The 24,125-nt window shown below is 41.2% G+C and overlaps 1 protein-coding gene across 4 annotated transcripts in view; it reads right to left on the reverse strand.

The window, feature by feature from the left end:
• ARHGAP6 (Rho GTPase activating protein 6) overlaps positions 1 to 24,125 on the reverse strand; it is a 319,193-nt gene that overhangs the window by 88,892 nt on the left and 206,176 nt on the right. Inside the window, exon 1 of one of the 4 annotated variants that reach the window (XM_033052162.1) lies at positions 2,938 to 2,981. The exons of the other annotated variants lie outside the window; for them this stretch is intronic. The gene's annotated coding sequence lies outside the window, so the exon portion shown is untranslated. Of the gene's footprint in view, positions 1 to 2,937; positions 2,982 to 24,125 lie in introns of those variants that run through there. 4 annotated transcript variants of the gene reach the window in all.

Consider the following 24,125-nt stretch of genomic DNA (forward strand, 5'->3'; position numbering starts at 1 on the left):
AATCACAAACTGGTTTGGAAGGAACCTTAAAGATTGTCTTATTTCCAACCCATGGGCAGGAATATCTTTGACTAGACCAGACTGCCACACCCAACCTGGCTGTGAACACTTTCAGGGATGGGACATCCACAGCTTCTCCAAGCATTTCAGAGCCTCACCACCTTTAAAGTAAAGGATTTCTTCCCAATATCTAATTTAAGCCTACTCTCTTTCAGTTTAAAGCCATTACCTCTTGTCCTGTCACTATTATGCTTCTATTATATCATCCTGCCAATTGAAGAAGAGAGTATATTAATAAAATAATAAGATTCCCATTTTGGAGAATATAATAGTGTTCTTTTGTGGTTTGAAAAGATGAAGACTACCAAATCACAGAGAAGACAAAATGTGGTCCAAGACCTTTTATTATATAGTCTAGACAGCATAACAAGCACTACTCTTAAGAGCTGATACCTGCCACCAGAGCATACATGCTAAATTTACAACAAGAACACAATACAATCTGCGTCTTTCTCCAGCTCTACGTTCATCCAATGGCTACAATTCAATAGCTGCTGGCTACACTGCCAATCAACACCCACAGATGCAAAGCCTACCACCTCTCCAGCACAGACTCATTATGGCCCTCCAGCAGCAGCTGATGTAAACCTCAGGCATCATCAGGTATCATCATTTCCCCAGCAGCACAGCAGCAGCTCAGCTCAATCTGCACATCTGCAGATGAACAACCAAACAGCCTGCTGAACAGCCTCAGCATCCTCTAAATCCCAGCCAACCCATATGGCCCCATCTTGCAGGGGAATCCCACCTGCCCAGGTGTCCCATGAACCCACCATCCTGTCTGCTCCTGGACATCTGGGGCCACAGAAGTCCACCAAAAACAGAAAGCAGGAAGCAGCAAATGAAAAAGCTCCTCCCTCATACCCACCTCCCCTGAGCCAGAGAGTGTGTTATTTAAATCACTGCATCAATCTCTGGGCATTCACACTCTTATCAGGTTGGGATTAGTTTATATGGGTATAATTTCTGCCAGACTGGAGCAAAAGATAAAATTTTAAACCAATTTGTAATTAAGCCAGATATCTGATCTGACAATCATCTCTCTCTGTGGAGCTGTGATATTAATACAGCCTTAAATCTGTCCTGTCAAATTTGATTAAGTTCCATGGAATTTCAGAGGAAGAAATGTATATTAACAAATTGTGCAATACTGGACAAAGGGAAGACTACACTTTGCAGAACCTTGCATCCTACAGGAAAACAAACATAAACATCATGGCCTTTGCAACAGAGTTAATAACATGTCCTGTTATGCTTAAAAGAAACTGAGCATGCAATATAGTACATACTCACTAAGTGATTCAGAAGGCATGAAGATTATAGGAGGTTTTTTTAACAGTGCAACAAGCTTACACAATTTTTAGCTCACTTCTTTTCTTCCTATTTCATACTTTAAGCTCAATAATGCTTTTACTCATGAAAAGGCCAAAGAATTTCCTTCTTTCAGCATCTCTGAACTCATTTTTTATCACAAACCCCATCACCACTGCACGAGACCTCTCCGTAAGGCTGGTTTTAATTTCATTTTTTCCTTTTCCTTCAGGATTAAAGATCAGGAAACCAGAAAGGAAAAAAACCAAACAAAAAAGCTGAAGCATTTCAGGCATTTTCATTTGCTTTCAGAAATCAATCCATCTCCTGTAGCCAGCAGTGCATACCCCCATTAACCCTCCTCCTCAGGGAGCACGCTAACTAAAAAAAAAAAATAATAAGAGAATAAAAATACTTCCAGAAAAAAAACAAAACAAGCAAGCAAACAAAAATCCCAAGCCAAAACCCAAACCAACCAACAATTCTTTCACTGAACTTTGGATTTAAAAGATGAGCTTTGGTACATGTACCAAAAAAACCACAGCAACTGAACTGAATAAACATTATCCCGAAAAATGCTCACACTGGGGTTTGAAAAGCTACAATATACCAAATTATAAAGAATATCTGATAGCTTCAATCTGAAAAAATTACTTAAAATACAAATATTTTACTTAAAATAGATACATAATCCACACCACGTATGCGTATCATGATTGAACTGGACTTTAGACAGTGAGAACATGACACTGTCACAAAGTACCCTGCACTTCTAATAAAAACAGAGAATTAAGTCTCCATAGACTGTTAGTAGTTTTGGTTTTGCAAATTATACAAGAACACTAGGCCATACTCATTCTCTTACTAAGGAGGAAAGGAAAAAAACTCTTTTTTTTCTGAGAGAACTGAACTTAATAAAAAACATATTATTAAAATCACCAGCTTCACAAGTTCCATGTCACAAGACAGCTTTAACCATTTATACTTCTGTAAATAGGCACATTCACACAGGGAGTTATTAACTATAATATCCTTAAATTAAATTTGACAGGCTTATACCATAAAAGTCAGTACCATTCAAGTCAGTGCCAGTTCACAGGCTGTATCAGCATCCTCAACACATACCTAAGGGAAAGGCAGCAGAGAGGTAAGACAGGCAACTGGAAAGGAACTATGGAACTATTGCAGGACTGGGGATTGTGCACTTCAATCCATCTCTAACTCCACCATGTGGGATTGCCCCACCATGCAACACAATACAAACAGAAGAGTTTTAACCTCTAGTTGCTTCCTTGAATTGGTCCCATATCTGCCTCTGGATCTCAAAGAGCAGCTCACAGCAATGAATGGTTACACACAAAACACAGGAGGCACAGCTCACAAGAAGAGAAATGCAGCAGCAATGGGGCAAGAAAAATCTCCTTTCCAAAAAATTAAAGATAAAAAATTAAAGAAGGTAAAAATAGAGGAAGACAATTAATAAGAGACCAGTATTGGTGGAGGGGATGGTAACAATAAGCAGTATTGGACTGACAACATTCTAATATTAATTAAAAATTGACTAACCTTATAGCACAAGTAGAAGCAAGAACACTGAATTCAATGGAAGATGCTCAGCTTAGTTTGCTCTTAGAGCTAATTTGCAAGTTAAGACTGGACTGATTACCTTCATTTGTTTCCGAGAACCAAAGCGAGACTTTTAGAGAAATGAGAATCGGGAACTGGTGTCAGAAAAAGGAAGATCAAAATGAGTTCATTTGAATGAGACAGAGGCAACAGCCTTCTGCATGTAGCCAGTGGATCTGAATGGCAACCAAAATCCTGCCTATCAACATTCTGAGGGATCTCTGCATCTGCTTACCTATTGGCTTACTATGAGCAGACTATCAAGGTCACAAGTGACAACTCAGATCCACAACCTGCTGGGAAGCACACTAGCACATTAACCATTTGCAAACACAAAAAGTGCATATCTCTGAGTCCATACTTCTGAAAACCTGTCTTCTAAGATGGAAATTTTGCAAGAGGAAGTCAGTTCTGAGTTAGATGTCCATGTATGTATGTATGTATGTCCTTGCAATGACTTGTAATGTCATTTATGATTTCAGAAAGGTCCATTTTTATGATTACCCTGACAAAAGACATGAAGTGACAAGAGAATGGTAAGTGAATACAATCTTTCTTTCACTTCTAGTGAAAGTTCTAAATCACTAGATAGTTCACTTCTACAAAAATGCTCACTACTTCAATGTCACTTGCTCCAGAATCCCTTCCCCATGTATTTACCACTTCTAAATTTTGAAAGCAGCATTCCCCAGTTTGCTAACTCCTGCCTGGCAGAGAATTATGCCCTTATTTCCTCACACATGAAGCAAGGAAGAATAAAGGTAAGCTCAGCTCACCACGTAGCCACTACCTTCACATTCCTCTCTCAACAGAAATGTTACACACCTGGATTTAAGTCCTATTCCCCCACCTTTACCTTTGCTATACAGCCTTTCAGATCAGAATAAAGCATACAGGTATAACATATTTGCATGGAGCAGACAACTTGAGGAAAATCACCTGCACCTTGCTGAGCTCCTTTTTCTTCCTACAGCTACTGACTTACTGTTGGGAAAAAGGTAACCTCTATAAATGCACATCATATTTGGCACAGGACACTGCTGGAACTCAAGGCAGAGATAAAAAATGCCTGAAAAAAACCTCCTTTTTTTTAGCCTCAGCCAACTGCAAGATAATTAACTCGACAAAAATCTTATGAGACATTGAAAGGGACAGAAAGAAAACCAAGAGGGGGAAAACGACAAGACAAGAAAAAAGTGGAAACCTCCAGCAGATTGCAAGGGACATTACATCACCAACCTGCAACCTAAGAGAAGATGAAGGAGCTTCCTAAGGTACAGAATCAAACTGGGCTGAGAGTGGGAGACTAGAGACAAGTGAAAAAAGTAAATGAAACTTTTGGGAAAGCAAAGGCACACTGGTATAAAGCAAAGAATATAAAAAAAAAAGACAGAGAACTTACAAAAAGATGAAAATCCATGAGAGACCACATGAAATTAATTGAAATTCATCTAGAAAGCAAAACATTTATGATTTCCTCAAGGGATTGATATCTCTGTTTCTCTTGATACAAGTTCACATGAAAAGACTATTTATTATTGTTCCCTAAAAATTTCAGCAAAGTACAAGTATTCTCAAGTCTAAAGCATCCATGGGAAGTTTATCTTTTTGACAGCTAAAATCAACCAAATAGCAAAGTTTCAAATATCATAACATGACGAAAAAGAACAGCATGAAGTGACTCAGGTATTTTTTTCCATCACTTACATTCTACCATCAAAGCCATGTAAAATGACTGAAAAACATTATTTTAAAAACAAGAGAGTTAAGAATTTTTTTGGGCCCCAAAGGGATTCCCAGAAACTCAGCTGTTTGTGGAATGCAGCTGCCCTGGGAGCCTTCATCTCTTCACCAGGCAGGAGCAAAGGGATCCCATCAGATACTAACTGTCCCCAGATAATCTTACCAGCTATGAGATCAATTAGAAAATTATCTCCTGAGAAAAGTATTAAGGCCATTAACTTAAATCAGTCTGCATGTCATCATATGCTAAGGAGTGGAAAATTTCCACAGAACTTAAAAATGTAGTGCTTGAAGTCCATTTAGATCCCTGGAATCTGATCAGGTCCTTGATTAATGAAGAGAAAGGGATGATTTCGAAGGCCTCTAAGGTAGAAATCACTCCCCTGCAGCTGAGAAAGAGAGCAGCCCATAGTGAGAACAAACACTAAAGAGCTGGAACATACTGCTTTGAAAGAGGAAATTAATAGAGACCGTGACTGCAAGGTCAGCCACCCTCTTGGTTCCTCCCATCCCTTCCCAACCATGTGGGCAGCCCAGAAGACAGGAATTGTCCATCCAAGTGCAGTATCTCTATGAAGAGAACCACTGATAAGATCAGGAACATGGAGATTTCTAGACACAGGCTCTTCTTTCACATGACTTAGTTTCTAAATTTTGTGTCTGTGCAAGGAGTGTTATTTTCGACCCAGGCAAGCTTCTCCTCAAGTTAATGGCTACGCACACTCCAGTAACTTCAAAAAGCATGCCTGCTATTATTGTCAGATTTTGTTTTCTCTCCCATCTAGTTATGCAAGGCATGAACTCAGATCAAGTTAAGCATGGCACCAGAGAAAACAGTTTTAACAGTAAAGACTAAATGGAGGGGGCAGAAGAGATCAGAAATATGAAGATCAAGGTTAAGGAAAGAACAGGAAATTCACACCTCAAGGTGGAATTCCTTCAGCCCTGGTCAGTGTCAAGAGGTGTGGATCAAACTCCCCTTGATCATACTTTGTAGAGACAGGTAAGGTACTTATTTCTTTCCTGAGCAGCCCAGGATATATCCAGATGCTTAAATAGTGTCCTCCTTCATCCTCTTCCACAGATGCTTGAGTAAGATAAAAGTGGTGGCAGTCAAGCATTATTCATAAAATGAGAGAGGAACTTTCCAGAGAAGAACTGGGTCAGGAAGAAAAGTCAATTCACATTACAACCCACAAACACAGGAAGGCAGGTAAATTAATACAGTCATTCCTCTTCAGCACATGGCAAGATCTGGCTAGTAAGATTCCTGCTCAGTTATCAAATTTTTCCTCTTCAAAACTGTAACAAATATGTTCTATGCCTCACTGAGCTCTCCTAATAAACACACCTCTTTCATCAGAATATGGATCAATTATCTCAGTAAAGTTTCTGCCTTGGTGCAATATGCTAATCTGTAATGATCAGAGAAAGGTACATACTGCTGTCATCGTCCAAGCACTGCACAAACAATAAATAGCTGATCACTGAACACTGCACTGGGAAATGTTAAGACAGGATTAATGTGTTCATAGCTGTATATGTAGCTAATGTTTATGGTCAGCATTTAATTTATGTGCTCGATTTCACCTTCCAAGAAAGGTCACTCCCTTAAGGCAGGTCATCTGTCTGCCTGCAAGGGAAGGGTGAGAACCAGGAAGCAGTGGCTGACTCAGTGCCAGACCCTGCCTGACAGTGGAAAAAGCAGCTTCAGAAAAGCCCTGGAATGGTCCCAAAACCTCCCCACCTCCCAAGCCAAGTGAAGAGAGGGAGAGAAAACTTTACAACTTAGGCGGGGTAAGGCTGGAGGTGGCTGACATTTCAAACAATAGCGCACTGAACTGGAAAAGTAAACCTTGGGACACAAAGCAGGTCTGAAGCAACTCTGATATAGCATCTTGCAAGCACCCAGAGGAAGAGTGGGCATGGGCAGGAGAGCACCCAAGTGCTTCTTTCTCCTGCCATTCATCACCCCATGTATTCAGGTTGTCAGAGCCAAAGAAACCTGGCACCACCTCAGCCAACGTGTCAGATTTGTTATCATTTTGAGAACATGATGATTTGTCTGATAAGATCCCAAAAGGTAAGAGATGCAGGCAATGCAGCACTATCTCTCTGTGGGTAAACAGCTCCTGTCATTACATTCCTGTGAGCACATCTAGAGCCTGAGGGAGAAAATCCATGAGTGACCAGTCTTAAACCACAATAAGATCACGTTAATAAATCTATAGATTGACTACGCGCACAGCAAACCAAGATTTTTCTTTGTAATCTGATTAACTGAGAGCTCTCCAGTTTAGCTTTCCCAGCCTGCCACTGCCATCTCCTCTTCCCAATCACAGTTTGCCCACCCAATTTTAAGGTCCAGTCTGGGAAGATAGGCCACTCCACTGCAAAGCAGCTGGTCTGTAACAGCAAGGTAACTGCACAGGATTATTATCTAAATGTAAAATCTTAATTAGTGAAAGATCCTGCACATTTAAGTACCAGAAAAAAAACCTCCAGCTTCAGTTCTCAATTATCTCCTACGTAACATACTGGTTAGCAGAGTTTAGCAATCAACAAGTGGTACAGTTTAATTTGATTGAGAGATAAGCTAAACAAGTTAAGTGGAATGACTATCACCATGAAGGCCATGTGACTCTGCAGGGAAAAAAACCCAAAACAATGGCAACTAGAGAGACCCAGGCATCTGGGAAATGGTACAACCATTCTGTTTTCATTTCCAGGCTGAGATGCTCTGTGTTGCACACGCTGGGGAAGAGAGGGCCAGTCTTGGATCATCATATCTCTCTTGCTTTCATCCAGCCCAGGAACACAGCTGCTTGCCAAGGGAACCTTCACTCTCAACAGCACAGCTTTGCTGAATGAGAAAGGAGGCAGCCTTGAACCACACTCCTGAAAAGAGGAATCTCATTGCAAATAGCAGAGGCTCCTCCATGGCCACTTTTGACTGCAGAAAAAGCAATGCCTGGCAATATGGAAGCTCTCAAAAGCTTTAGCACCACTGAAGAAGTTACCACCAAAATCAATAATGACCTCACAACAGTGGGATAAGGTAACTGTTATTTTTGAGAAAAATTAGTATTCTGAAAATATGCCAGAATTTGACTTTGCTAACACAGATGCTCCATGGCAAACACATCTAGGAAGGGGTGAACAAATGACTTCTCTTTGGTAACCTGTGTTAGGAGTTTGCACTGTTAAATTTAGGCGGCAGAAGCTGCATTTGTCCATCAGTGAGCATTATACACACAGTCGTTGATGCTCCTCTCCTTATTTTGCTAACAGAATTCCCCATCAGTGAGTGTCAAAACCAGCTTCTCCTAATAGAGATTATTTCCGTACCTATACATACATAGAGAGCTATATACCCACCCAGGCTGCACCAATGCAGTGAGAGCTATGGAAATTCACTCAGAGACTTATGTGTGCACAGTTCAGACACCTCACCACCTCACCAGCACCACACAGGGGAGGTGGCAGTGACAAACCCACTGCTTGGCCACGATGCACGGGAAACAGCAGAAATACAAACCAGGATGAAAGACTTGTTAGTCCTGTGAATGTAAATAAGCATGGCTGTGAAGAAGTGACAGCCCTACACAAGTACTGCTGCTGTATTAGATGTTAAACACACCTCCTTGTAAAACAGCATGTAACTATCAATATTCCTAGCAATGTATATATAAATACTTAGAAACAAAGGCCAGGCCTCACTGAAAACTCTCCAAATGTCTTTGGGTTAAAAAATACTACAGCCTTTTGTGCTGCAAGGTTGGGCTCACATTTAACACTCCAGGATATCATATATCAAAGAGAGTTTCCTCTTTCAAAGAGCTGATTGCCTTTCTTAGAAAGCTACCAGAACTTCTTTCCTTCTTTTTTGGCAGTGTCATGTAACCAAACTTATCATATGCAGACATTAGGCAACAGAGATAACAGTCCATAACTCTCCAATGTTTTATCCAGGACCAGGTCCTGGATAAAAAGATGTACTGCAACTGGTCCAAACAGGGCTGGAACTGTCAAACGTTTCACTCTCAGGCTATGACCACAGCTGATCCAACAAATTCATATCCAACTCCGTTTAGCAGAGCATCAATTATTTGATAGCAGAAGTCAGCATATCTCAGTCACCCCTTATCTGCAGCTAACTCTTTAACTGCAGAGCTCTTGTCAGAGGCATTATTATTATATTGTAGTATTATTATTGTATCCAGCAATGCAGCATCACGCTCTAGTATTCCACACTGAATTCCCGTGTTGCAGGCACTGCCTGGACATGTCTGCCAGGAACCCCCACACAGCAGGATGGTGACAGTGCAAAGCTTGCCGGGGGGTGTTCCTTCACAGGATGTGATCAAGGGATGCTCAAGGGAGTCCTCGGAGAAGGCACATCCTCCTCACCACAGCCTCACAGTGTGACCTCTCTGAGAGCCCCTCTGCACAAAACCTCACTCCTTAGGTAAGGGAACCACTTAGGAAGGGGCTGCACTCACCAGGGACTGCCCCTCACTGAGAGGAGAAGCCCCTGAGGTCTGCAGAACTTTCCCTCTGCTGTCCCTGAGCCTTCCCAGCCTGGCAGCATCGGCACTGACACCTTGAGCATCACCTCCCCAGCCACTGACTCAGCTCCCTCCCTCCTGCTGCAGAGGATTTAGCAACTCTCCTTGATCTCAGGCTGACTTGGGCAGGGCAGGCTGCACAGAGACAGCCAGGAGACATCTCCTCTAAATCTTGTTCTTATGCTCATTTCTATGAAGCTGTGCAGTCTGTAAGACCCAATCTCTCTTGCTTCAGCTTTGGATTTTATTGGGGGGTTTTTGGTTGTTGTTTTTGTTTGGTTTTTTTCCAGGTTTGTTTTTTGTTTTGTTGGGGTTTTTTTTGTTTGTGTTGAATATAACAACCCTCTACCATTCAATTCAGATCAGTGCCTCTGGTTGTGCATTAGTAATAAACCACAGAATGGAAACCCAGCCATTCCTACAGTTTTATACATGACCTTGTTAACTGAATAAAATCAGTAAAAACTAAATCAGATTTTCGTTCTACTCAATAAAATGAAGGGGTGCCTCAGGTAAGTTTGTACATCCTTGTTTGTAAGATAAGGACCTTGAAAAAAATATTCTATTGTAATGATGTGAATCCAAGCCAGGTCAGCTTTCCTTTCAAAGACACAGAATTTTGCTTGCTAAATTTAATGTTTGTGGATGATTTTGCACATGGAGCCTCTTAGTATTAATAACTGACCACCTGTTCTCATTAAAGAATCATTTGCTGGAAAACATGGAATTATTCCGTTCAATTTCCCAAATTACAGTTTTCTGTCTTTAAAAAATGCTGAAGATAAAGACAGGAGTGCTGCTTTCTGACAATAAAGTCAGCCCATAAACTGGGCTTCAGTTCAACTCCTTTGGTCTGTAATGTCATCAGTATGAAGGCAGAAAAATCTTTGGTTTCATGCTACTTTGAAAATATTTAAGAGTAGCTATTTCTAATCATTTAGCAAGAACTCACTTTCAAGACAATTTTAAATAACTTCTTGTGACTTTTAATTTGGGCGAAAAAAATTAGTAAAAAGAGACAACCACTTTTCTTTTAAGTTTTCTAGGAAAAAAACGCATATGTAATATCCGTGCCCAAAAGGCTTTGAAATAAAACTAGCCTAGGTTATTAAATTAAACTGTGTAAGATTCTCCTGAATATCTTCACATATTTCTGCCTCAACCTTCCTAAGTTTTTTCCTGATGCCAGTGATGACTGATTAATCTTACAAACTGCAAGTAACTGCTTTTGCTTTCAAATTACACCATTTCTTCAGGTGAGAAAATCCAGTTTATCTAAAAGAAGTCTGAAGTGGTTGGCTAAATGAGACACTAAAATATTCATATCACTCAGTACATCTCAAAATGTAGTTCAGACAATTTACAAAAGCGTGCTGCATGCCTACAGCTGCCAGCAGCATTGGCATGCTCCAGATGAGTGTCCATGAATCAGAGATCCAATGAAAAAGAAACTGCCTACCCAGTTTTAGAAAAAAGAAAAATCTAATAAATACTTGCATAATCTCTTATGCCAGAGTATAATTCACAGTAATAAGTGGAAGACTTACCTGAAACACAGTTAAATACAGTTGAGACGAGAAACCCTTAACTTAAAGAGTATGGGAGGTTTGCATACTGTGTAATTGCACCTTGACCATCACACATCCTCAACAATTTCTTACTTTTTTTACACAATACAAGAATTAAAATGTTAACATTTTCAGTAATATATAGTTTTCATACCACAGATGTCCTTATGTGATTCCTAGGACATCATTCCACATTCACTAACAATTCAGTGGAGCTGAAAGACTTGCACTTTGTGTGACCTGAAGAGCAGAAAGAATGCATTGATCAAGTGAAAGTTCTGCTGGTGTCCTTTAATAACACAGTGCTGTTTGGTAGTCATGGAATGCTGGACAAGGGCAGTCAGGTGCCGTGGGGAGGATGAGAGCCAGCCTAGAAGTCCAGATGGAAATGAAAAAAAAAACCTCAAGGAGCTGACTCAATCTACTTGATAGAAAAGGAAGAAAGGAGATGGGCAGCAGTTGCAATAGCACAGGCTCCTTAAGATGAGAGAAGTGAAAGAAAGTTTGTCTCACTGAGGAAAAGGTGGTGAGACATAAAGGAGAATCTTGCAGCAGGGTGACTGAGGGAGCCTGAAGGAGTGAGAGTAAAAGAGATTTGGAGATGGGGTTGTGTCACCAGTGCAAGTGAATGAGTCAGAGAAATAAAAAGGATAAGCCATCTCAAGGCGTGGGTAAGGATGGAAGAGGAGAGGGCTGTAGGAAGAAGAAAATGGCAGATAGGATGCTATGGGAGAAACACATTCACGTTGCAGAATTTAAACTTTGCAAATTTCTTTTCTAATTAGTACTGGTCACTAAGACATGAATTATCTAAAAGGAGGTCTTTTTGTCAGTCTTCCCTTTAGCTCAAATATTTCAGTTATTTCTGTCATCTCATGTGAATCCACAAAATGCCATAATGAATGCAAGAAGGCAGTAATTATCCTCTACTGAGTTTTAAAATGCATAAAATTGGTAGCAAAGGTTTATTACTTTTTCATCCGTGAAAAAAAATGTGCATGCTTCATGCACTGCTTCTCAGCAACTCGAGAGCAGTGAACTTACTCCAGTTAAATACCTCAGTGTCATTCACTTGAAAACTGGCTCTTAGTCATAATGTTTTTGAAAATGCACTGTATAATATTGTAATGAACTGTATTGAAAGTAACCTTTTGCTTTTAAATTACAAAATGAAACATAGGAAAGAAACCTACAAATCTGGGAGCTATGAGCTGTTAGTGCTCAAAATATTAGCAAGGACATCTGTAAAATAAATCTTAGTTCTGAAGAGCTAGGTAAACATGTTTGGTTCATGAAAGCAGGGCTTTAAAAGTAAGAACTGCAAAAATATGCATTTAAGATTCTTTAAGTATGCGTATTTGTGTTTCATTTACAAATATGATTAATGGCTCAATACCTACTCTTCAATTAAAATCAGCAGCCTTAAATCAGAATTATTTCTGATCTTGCATAAAGAACCCAAGGGGGAGGCAAAGTGGTCCTCTGCAGCCTAAGACTTCCAGTGACATTGCAAAGAACAAGACTATTTGCCAAACTCTCTCCCTGAAAGTCAGCTGTCAAATGCCCCGAAATTTCAGCAATAAAACCAAAACCACCACTAAATTAAAATATGTACTTTTAAACTAGTGAACAGACAGTGAACTAGTGAACAGTTTAGGCACTTTTTTGAATCCTAAAGTAGTGTTTCTATACTCTGGGATGTGATGTATGGTTTCCACTCGTGTATCATTTCTCCTGGATAACAGCATGCAGCTGAGACCCAAAAAATTGCAAGGGTTGAAGTTTCTCCCTGGACAACAATTACTGGAGCACGTCTATGCCAGGGCTGCTTCTTAACCCTGCTGCAGAATTCCTCTCCTACCACAGTTTTGCATCATCTTTCATTTACTCTATAATACATCATTCCTATGCTAAAAAGAACTCCATAGTAACCAAAAAGAGTTTTAAAAACTTTGCAAAATATATCATGGTAAGGAGGAAGGGAGAGGATGAGAAGAAAGGGAGCTATGAGATAAAAAAACACTTGTCCCACTGATATCCACTTCAAACAAAATTTCTTCAGGCAGAACAAGGGATATATTTGTCCCTCGAACAGCATTCTTTTCAGAGATGCTTGAATCCCTGCTTTCTGTTATGTAAATAATTCCTTTTCTGTTGTCTCTGTAAAGATCGTGCAGTCTTGCAAACGAGTCTGAGCTGGGCAAACATAGAACCATTCCTCAGCTGAAGTCATAAATTACTTATTGTTTTAATATACTGGAAAATTGGCAGGAAGCGGGGGAAGGTACGTCAGTTACACAAGGCTTTCTCCCAGCACTTATCCTCGCCTTCCATTAAAAAAGCGTTAGTTGCTGTAGCAACTGTCAAACCACACTCTGGTTCCTCTTCCTCCAAGATACAGAACTTCTCCAAAACACTCACACACAACACAGCTCTCCTCCATCCAAAGGACAGGTTTCTGGCACTTTTGCACTGTTTAAAAAGAGGTTCTCCAAGGAGCTGACAAATCCCTCGCAGGCCTTTTACTCCAAGGTATGCTCCTGTAGAGTAGAAATCCTTAAAAAATCCTTAATATTCTTGGCTTTCCCCCCATACATCTACCCTCTTTTTTTCTCCTCCTCCTTCTTCCCCTTCTTTCTCTGCAGAATGTTAATCCACTCAGCTTAATTCATCACTACATCTTCCAGCATTAAACAAAATGCCTACACATCTGTCGGATGTCCCTTCCCCTCTCATTCCTTCCATCGTAGAAAGGGCATATGCAATGGGGACAATGTCACATAACACACATTGCAATATCTCCAGGTCAGGAAATACAATGGCAGAGACAAGTTTCCTACCCCACACCTGAAGAGAAAACCTCTCTCCACAACCACAGCTTCTCAATCATTCCTGGGGATCCCTGCTCTGTCACCAGGGAAGACAAGTCTTTTCTCACTGGTTGAAATTTTACTCCACAGGACAGAGATTTGATTAAAAAAAAAAAACAAAAACAAACCAACCTCAAAAAAAATACAGAGAGCAGAGAAGAAACTATTAGTAGGAAGAGAAAGGTCTATCACAAACAGGACAAAATCACACACGACTGAAGAAAATCTCATGAGGAAGTAAAAACAGATTCCTCCCCTTTGTGCAGCATGCCAATATTAATGATAAGCAAAGGTCCCAGGAAGTTCTCACATGTTCAAGGACACTGCCCAGGGCAGGATGCTTGTACAGTAAAGGGAAGGCTTACCCACCTTCTTACCTCCTTCAACCCTCAGCAGCTCCATTGTACTTCTAACTAGAATGTGATGCTTAAAAAAAGTTCATACCTAAATATTTTTGTTTTAGGAACACTTAATGCAAGCAAATCTGTTATACACAATGGGATGATTATTTTTAATTGCTGTTATGAAAAGAAAGCATCATAGTATTGCACAGATTATCTTCAAGAATGCATAGCAATTCTGCTCTTCCAAAAGAATTTCCGTCTTGGACATACTTACTTTTTCCAGTTTTATAATGATTCTTCTGTGTTATAGAATGGGGGATTAGAAGTTCCACAAAAAATTATTTTTGGTTCCTCTAGAAAAAACTCTAAACTACCCAGCCACTTCACCCAATAGTTCATTTCTTCAGCACCATAAGCATCACTTTCATTCTTTCCTGCCCACACACTTGTTTCTCTGGCAGGGCAAAAATGAAGCAAAAACTTACAATGCACTTGTGCTGCCTACAGCAGCAAAAGCCTCTGAGGCAGCTATGGGAGAAGAGGTTTGCGTGTGTGTCCATACAAAGTTAATTGCAAAGTAATATGCACAAGCATACCCTGAACCAGCTTTCTGTGAGTTTACAGTGCAAACAGCTGCATACTGGCCCAGCTACACATCATAAACAAGGTCACTTGACTGCTGGGAGCAGTGACACACCACCACCAGTCTGAAACACAAACCAGGCTGCTCCCCCAGCCAACAGCAATCATTCCCTGCAGCTAAGGGAGGGGTTTTCACTCGCTCCCGGCTCTGCCCACCAAGAGCCATCACTGAATAGGTATTGGTGGCTGTTCTTCCTATCAAAAATTCTCAAACCAGCCAATACATTTCTTCTGCATTTAAGAGGTTGTTGGACTGTTCCCATACCTTTGTTCTTCTATTCTAGTCTCTCTCTTTTCTACCTTGTGTTTGAGCAGGTGCTCTAAGGAGGTTTGTTGTTCTGTGCTCAGTCATCCTTTCATGCTTCTACTGGTGCTGCCCGTCTTTTACCATAGCCCTAATTTTTACATACCCCACAATTTATCCAGGCTCATGCATTTACAAGACAAGGGCTCAGACTGCTATGCTAATGAAACAACCCTGAAGGAAGTATTAGGATACCATCTGCTTTTTATTTCCACTTAGCATCTGTACATCTTGCACAGAATGAAGAAACAGGGCAGCCAGCAGCTCAAGGCCACCTTGTAACATTTTGATTGTCAGGTTTCAGGCTACAATAGAGAACACCAGAGCAATAAAAAAGGGCTGTTGTCATTTGCACTGAAGTTCCCAAACCACAGCTGTGAGATTTACATCCAAAAAAGGTGTGATAGAGTAGAGCCTAATTCATTACAGTAAATTCACGAATACAAGCCGCACTGAGTATAAGCCGCATCTCTGGGTGTTGGCAAATATTTCGGTTTTTGTCCATAGATAAGCCGCACCCGAATATAAGCCGCTCTGTCGTTCGCAGCGAGGACCCGCGTGCAATTAGTAACAGAACCGCGGGAGGGCGGGGTTTACTGGCTGAGCTAAGGCTGTGCAGGCTCGGCCCGCTAGGGGCCACTGACGGGGCAAGGTGGCCCAGCCCGGTGCTGCCGCTCGGGGCCGGCCGCCGCTGCCACTGGGCTCGGTCACCCCGGGTCAGCGCTGCCCCGCGGTGGCAGGCAGGGACGGAGCTTCCCCTGCTCCTATGGCAGCGGCGGCAGGCGGGGACGGAGCTTTCCTGCGCCCGTGGCGCCGGCGGCGGGTGCGGACAAAGCACCCCGCCTCCTCCCCGAGACGCGGCAATGGCGGCGCGCACTTCCCCCCCCCCCCAGGGCCGCGGCAATGGCTGCGCAGGGCTCCCATCGGCTCCTGGAGCCGCGGCAATGGCGGCGCCCCCCCCGCCGTCGGCTCCCCGGGCCGTGGCAACGGCGGTGCCCCCCGCCCCCCCCCCCCCCCCGTCCTCCCCGAACAGCAGCAATGGCGGCGCCCCCCCCCTCCTCCCCTGGGCTGCGGCAGAGGAGGGAAGAAGAGAGCTCTCCCACCTCTCTCCCCACCCCCCGTGCTGCCTGCAGGGAGCCAGGGCAACACAGTAACACTGTAACAATTGCGAAATGCCGGCTTTTAGTGGCAGGTGCTTGGCTCGGCGCCCTGGCTGGCACGTCTGGGGTTGTAAATGTCAGAAAATTATTCACATATTAGCCGCCCCCAACTATTAGCCGCACTTCCGGGTTTCCACCAAAATTTTTGTCAAATTGCTGCGGCTTGTATTCGTGAAATTACTGTACTTAATTCATTACTTGTGTGCTTAAACACAAAGCAAAGCATCCATCCCATTAATTCACCAGCTAAGATCAGTCTGGAACCAGCCAGGAATCTTCATCCTAAACATAAAAAACATCCATGCAGTTCCAAAGCCACACACCAGAACACTTTCCCAGATGTGAACAACCATAGTTACTGACCATAGACATTCATCACCACTTCTCAGCTAGCATATCAGAGTTCAGCTTTTTTCTTCTATTATCCCTATACAAAATTGTCCAAATTACACAAATCTCTTCAAATACAGCATTTTAAATGTGTCAGCCAGCAGACAGTGCCAGCCATTGAGCAAAAGGTAAGTATTTATAATACTTCCTTCAATACTTCCTCTATTACTTACAGCTTTATGTTACATGTTACATTATGAGCTGTATTACCCATTTTTGCTGCTCCAGTAGTTGCAAAGTTGATCTCACTGCCAATAACCCACCTTAATCCGAATTCTTTTGGTTTAGAATGATAATGTACAACAAGTAGCTCTGCTTCCTCAAATATTATTTTACTAAAAGCTATTTTAAAGGAACACATCCTCAAGCCAAGTTTTACTCATATATAAACAAGGTGACACTTTAAAAGCTGAAATCATAAAATGTGGAACAGTATCTGTCTAACTTCACTATACAGAGAGATTTTAAAATACTTTCCTTTTTTATAACTTTAGATTTTTAACTTTAAAACACTATCTCTGTCTGCCCATAAATAATGAAGTGAATCTGTTGTTTAGAACAAGCAAATACTTAATATTTTCTTTTGAGTTCTGCTTTACCTAAAAACCAAAATGGACCTCCTACCCCATATATCTCACTCCTGGAGCTGATTAAACAGCTCCCTTTGGATAAAAAAACAACCAACCAAACAAAATCCAAACAAAACCTCAACAAAAACCCCCAGGGCCTAAGGAGAGAGAAGGAAACTTGCACTCATTTCCCAAGACAGGAAGTTTGAGTACATATGGCCTGATAGAAGGAGGGGGAAAAAAGCCCTCAAATGTCAAAGCCTAGTAGCTTGGCTACTTCTGAATATGTACCAGGATACAGCAAGTTCCTCTTTCCAAAAAAAGCATAATGAGTCACACACTATAGCACAAACCCTTAGGTTTTTGTTTGGGTTTTCCAGTTTCTTTTGGGGGGGTGCCTGTATTCTTGTTTTTAAGTTTCTAAACAGAAAGTTTTACAGCAATACAGAGGAGTAAACAGCTCCAGGACAGGGCAAGGAAAGCTTAGACTAGGAGACATTTTCCCACATAACCACCTGCAACAGTACCAAAAAAGCAAAGACAATCAATCTCTTGAGAAAGAAGGATTTTTTTTTTTCATTTCATTCTTTGGATTCTCATTCTCTTCATTCATATAAGGAGCTACTGTTCATTAAAGGTGATGCACTGCAATTGCACAAGGAGCTTCTACTTCATCTCCTCTAGAGGCAGTTTGTAAACCCCACCCCCCCAAAAAAAAAACCCCAAACCACAAAGCCCCTACTTCCCTTAGCAACATTTTTAAGGCAAAGAAAATTATTTTGCAGATATCAAGTACCGTTAGCATACTGAGGTATCACAAATTCAAAAAAATAAAATAATCTGCATTTCAATGAAGGGTAATATAATCACATTCTAATTATAAAGTCAACATTATGATGTAGAAAACCACCATGAGACTGCAAGATCTTGAATATTTACTGATGAACCACAGATAAGCAATGGTGAAATAAGTCATACTTTTCTTTTTAGAGGAAGGAATACAACTGTGACCTATGGTTAGGACATAACTATAATATTAGTTCCTAAAATATTAGTCTTAATCAACAGTGATTTTTCCCAATCAAATTTATTTTGCTGCTGTGAGAATACAGAAGGCTGATTATAGCTCATGGACGTACCATGACATCTGTGTATGGATTTGGCCACATTTGTAACTGCATGTAAGAGCACAGAAACTCAGGCTACACACGGCAGGTCTGGCCTGCCCAAAAATTTTGTTTGGATTACTTGCCCTTTTGTTTTCTTCTGCTCCATCTTCTGGGAGTTCCATAGTCCTCTCCCAAGCACACACCTGGAATAAATCCTCTGACATGACAAAGTGCCAGCTCCCTCCCTGTCAAGTCCACAGTGCAAATCTGTTCAGTTAAGTGCACCAGTGGGGCACAAGGCAAGGGCTGTCGTGCTTTACTAAAATGAAAACACATCCTAAAAAAGGAAAACCCCTCATTATTTTCTACAGAACTAAGCTATAAAATGTTACTCACAAATTAACACTGTTGCCCAGTTATCTGAGTGCAGAATTTGATCTATGCAGAAAACAAGCAGGTGAGCCATGAGCCATATAGGCACTCAGAAATGAATGGCTACATACAATCCTGAGATATTCAAGTATTATTAGCATCTGTTAAATGTGAAAAGGAGAAAGTAAAATGAAACAACACCATGAGTATATTGACATAAAATTTACATCAAGCTGTGGTGTCACTTGCAATGGTAAGATGTGGACTCCTATTCACACATCACTCAAAGAATTTAAGACATTCTGAGTTCTGCCCTGCAGATCTTGCAGAGAGAGAAAATTACTTTACAAATGCCCTTACTAATCACGATTCCAGCAGTATCAAATTCACTGTGAAACTATCTATGATATATAAGGTCTGTGGGTTTTTAATAAGGAATCTCAGATGGAAAAAATTGCAAACAAAATTAAACAGAAACTTACCAGTCAGATGCATCTATATTGATCTATCTTGCCCCTAGATTCACACAGATAAGCACCAGAGCATCAGGAAAATAGCTGCTTGTGAGAAATAAGCAGGAGCTTATCTCCAGAAATAATATTATTTTTAAAATTTTAGCACATCTGCTATTTCAGTTGTCTGTAATTGTCACCCCAAAGATTGACTCACATGTCACATGATTTTTACAAAAAGCATAGTTTTGTTAAACTATGCACGCATATACTTTTATTAACATGCTACATATATACAAAATACATCTGTGACTGTTTAAAGGGGTAATATTTTTCTGGACATTCCCTTTCCTCACGACACTCTTAGCTGCTGTTGGCATGTACCACTCTTTCATGTTTCAATTGTTGCTAAAGTTGTAGTTACCATTTGAATTACTGTTGTGGATCAGGTTCATACAAGTGGGTTGCCCAAATGCTTAATATTAACAATAACAATAGAAGTAATATACATGGGCTCTGCTGCAAGGAATAAAATTTTAGAGCATTTTTTGCATCTGGATGAAGCCATACCATGAGTTTCTATGCAAAATGCACCAATATTGGAAGCCATGAAGTAGGCTCGTTCAGAGTCACACTAACCCAGCATCTTATTTGTGCTCCATTTCCTGACTGAACACCACAAGTTCTGTCAGATAGAGATACCAGCAGAGACAGTGGGGCAGAGTCTGGTGTCTCTGTAAACACTCCACCAGAGCAGGAACAAGAAAAGCACCAGCAGCTGTGTCCAGCTGAGCAGATGGGCATGCAAAGGAAGTGTGAGGCTGTACTGGCCAGCACAGTGAGGCAAAGCTGGGGGGAGCAGGGAGAAGAAAAGAGTTTTACTCATGTCCCCAGCCAACATTATCAACCAGTTCTTGCCTGCTCTGTTTAAAACTGGATGATTACTGTCATTTTAGTTTCAATTTTCCATGCTAGCACAAAATCAACTCCAAGTGGTTTTTAAGTACCCAGGAAGCAGCAATCCACAGCAACATCCAATACCAGTCAGTTTTGATGAAGCAATCCCATTTATTGAAAAGCTATTATGGTCTCAGATCATAACAGGGTCACATGTGTGAGAAAGGTTCTCTCTTTAGCTAGAGCAGATGGCCTGAGAAGCTATTTCATTTAATAACCAACCTTTCTTAGCAATGAAAGTATGAACACATACACTCACATAAGAATCCTCCTAAATTGTTCTCTGTGGAGAGAAGAGGGGATTAAAAAAAAAAAACAAACCACTCAGGAAGAGCATTATCAAAAGAAAGAGAAGCAGTAACAGGTACTGGAAGGCCACAACAAGGCCTCCTCAGAACCTTCTCATCTCCAAGCTGAAAATCCCCAGCTTTCTCAGCCTGCCATGGGAGGGGTGCTCCAGCCCTCTGATCATCCTCATGGCCTCTGGACCTGCTCTAACTCATCACTTCTGGTGCTGAGGACCCCAGAGCTGGATGCAGCACTGCAGGTGGGGTGTCACAAGGGCAGAGCAGAGGGGGTGAATCATCTCCCTTGACCCGCTGGCCACTCTTGTTTTGATGCAGCCGAGAGTACCACTGACCTTCTGGGTCATGAGCAAACACTGCTGGCTTCATGTCCAGCTGTTCATCCACAGGAACCCAACGTCCTTCTCTGCAGGGCTGCTCTCTGTCACTTCTCCCAGTCTGTGCTCATGTCTGGGATTCCCCTGACACAGGTGCAGCACCTTGCACTTGTTGAACCTCATGAGGTGCTCATGGACCCTCCCCTCAAGTTTGTCCAGAGCCCCCTGGATGGCATCCTGTGCTGCTGTTGTGTCATCTGCAAACTTGCTGAGGGGGCACCAGTGCCACTGTCCATGCCACTGATGAAGATATTAAAGGTTGCCTGTCCCATGAGAGTCCTGAGGGATACCATTCATCACCAGCCTTTACACAGACACAGAGCCACTAACCCCAACTCTCTGGCTGTGTCCATCCAGCCAATTTTTTAAAGAATATTAGTCCACCCTTCAAACCCATGTGTCCAAACAGGAGATGAGGATGTTGTGTGGGACCATGTCAAAGCCCTTATGGAAATCTAAGTAGATGACTTTGGTCAGTTTTCCCCTGTTGAACACTGCAGTCATTGCATCATAGAAAGCCATCAGATTGGTCAGGCATGATTTGCCCTTAATGAAGCTGTGCTGGCTGTCTCAGATCATCTCCTGTCTTGTATGTCTCTTAACAACGCTTCCATGAGGATCTGCTCCATCATCTTCCCAGTAACAGGAGGAGGCTCACCAGTCTGTAGTTCCCTAGGTTTTCCCTTCTCCCATTTCTAAAAATAGGAGTGATGTTTCCTTTTTTCTAATCACTGGGGACTCCACCTGACTGTCAAGACTTTTCAAATGTGGAAAAATATATTCCATCTTTGGAATAATCAATAATTCAAATAATCTATTACTAGAAGCATAAACTTTAAATGACTGGGCTGCACATTCACATTTTGTCTTTGTGTCCATATATAAACTTTTTAAAGCTAAACTGGGGGAGCAGGGGGAGGTAGTGGATTTTACATTAAATAGAAAATGTCATGCAAAAAATTATGATAGTGATGCTTCTGCACTGATTGAACTACATGCAAGTCAGTTTTATAAATGCATAGCTCTTGAGGACACATGCTCTTACAACAATTCTATAAATACGCACTATAAAATGTTTATGTGGGCTCACTGTGTGGGCAAATTCACAAATAGACACGCTAACTCTCTTCTTCCTTATGACCAATAACCAGAAGAGGAAAAAGAAGAGATCCCTTTTAGAAGAATAGTCTAGACAGTTCAAAAATAGCCTCTGTGCCCTTGCCAGGTACACAGAAAACTGAAAAAGTAGGAACCATTGTGCTTATTAAAACCAGTGTGTTGTTTTGACTGTTTTCCATCCACCCTCAACATTCTGGATCTCAGCACAGATTCACACTCACCCAGTTCCCAGAGAAGGCCCAAGGCTTAATTGAAGAGAACCATCAGCAGGTTTCCCGACCTTCATACAGTGCAAAATCCTGAACATTAAGAGTATTGATGATGCAAAGTGGCAAGAGATTTCAGAATCTGAGATGTCTTCAGAGTCTTAGCTGATCCTTTACCTATTTCTTCTAATAAAACTCTTTTTTGCTTGCTTGCTAGCTTATGACACATGCTTGGCCTGGGGAAAGAGTTAAAGGTAGCAAGGGAAATCACAATCCCTCTTTCCCCTGCCTTCGTGTTTAAAAAAAAAATTGCAAAGAAAAGTTGTTTATTCTTCCAAGTCAATGTGCATGTTCTGTGCACTCAGGATGACATTCTCTCACTGGAGACATGCAGAGTTAGATAACATCAATTTATGTTAAATAATCTTAAAATAGAAACACATACAGTGCTGTTTTAAATTTACTAGATAATCCTTTCTCAGAGTCTGATTCTGCATGTTTTTTGTTTTCTTTCAGTGTGTGGGAGATATTATCTCATGTTTTAGTGGATGTGGTCATTTTCTCCCTGTGGCCAAGTTTGTAGATTCTTGCAGGTTCTGTTCCCACATTTGGGGACTCTACATTTCCCTCAAGATCCTGGGTGAGCAAGAGTTTGTAAAACTCCACTCTGCAAGTGAGCCTTCACAAACTTGAAGTGACTGAAACTAGAGAGCCCAGGGACAGCAAGAGCTGCTGTGGGAAGGTTTATCACGCAATGATCTCGGATGTTAGAGACTAATTTCTAAGCAGAGTGCTAATGCTGCATGCACACACTGTACAAATATAATAAAGTGATGCTGCAACCATCAGATTATATCACAGATAGACCAATCTGAATTGACAGTAATGATAAATTACTATGCCTAGCACCACCAAATTTCAAATCTGTAAACACTAACTCCACTCTGCTCTTACTAGCTGTTTGCCATTAGAATTTGCCATTAGAAACAAAGTACTGTGCAGAGACTAACGTTTAATTGGTTTTTATCTTCTCCTCACAGAGTTTTGATACTGTCAATATGAAGACAGTTCTGCAGGTCAAAACTGATGAAATTACTGAGCTGCCGTAACCTGCCATAGCCAGCATGCTCTTTAACTGCTCCTTTCCCAGTCTTCCAGCACACTGTAAATTTGTCCAGTAGCTAAAGAGTCAACCCAACACACTATACAGAAGACAAAACAGTTTTGGCTTGAAAACACCAGTGCAATTAGACAAACAGAAAGTGATATATAAATTTAACAGGTTTTGTGTTGTGCCTACTTTTCCCCTACCCCCCTTCTTTAACTCCACAGTATGCATCAGCTCTAACTTGTTTCCCAAGGAACACCACCAAAGTCATTGTCAATCTCCAGCTTTAATTTCCCACAGAATGCTTGCAAGTCCCTAAACCCAAAAGTATTACAAGTGGGAAACACTAGTGCTGGATTGAGTCCAGATCTGATGATACAAAGTACAATTAAAGGCTTTTTGGCAATTTAACAAATGACAGACACTGCCTAACCACATTAAGAAATACCTTACAATGCACACACTTCAAGGGGCATTTTCTGAAGCTTCTGAATACCCTGTTTCTTGTATTTACACTCTCCAAAGAGTTACTGCTAATGGTTCTCATGAAGCACAACACACACAAATCACACAAATTAAATGCTGAAGCCAAAGGTGACTCCTCCTGGCCCTTAGAAGTAACCATGCTTACACTGCTGAACTCATGATGCATTTTGCAACATTGCTTGGAAGGAAAGCCAGCACACTCAGAAAATCTTACTCTTTCTACAACATCCATTTTAAGAGAGTGAAGAAATATTTTTTTAATGCAAAGATGCTAGAGTTTTACTCCATGATCTAATTCAAGTAAGAAGCAAAGAAAAAGGAAACAAAAAAAAATTACTTACCTGGAAAAAGAATTCTTGTTCCTCAGTAGACTGCCTTTATTTAAAAATTACAGCTGCCTGAGTTTTGCTCTAACAAACACAAAGTTCATTCTTGCTTGCCCTAGAAAGTGGAAATAATTATTTTCTGAACTGACAAGT

This window comes from Catharus ustulatus, chromosome 2 (genome assembly GCF_009819885.2).
Source record: "Catharus ustulatus isolate bCatUst1 chromosome 2, bCatUst1.pri.v2, whole genome shotgun sequence".
In the NCBI taxonomy this organism is placed as follows: Eukaryota; Metazoa; Chordata; class Aves; order Passeriformes; family Turdidae; genus Catharus; species Catharus ustulatus.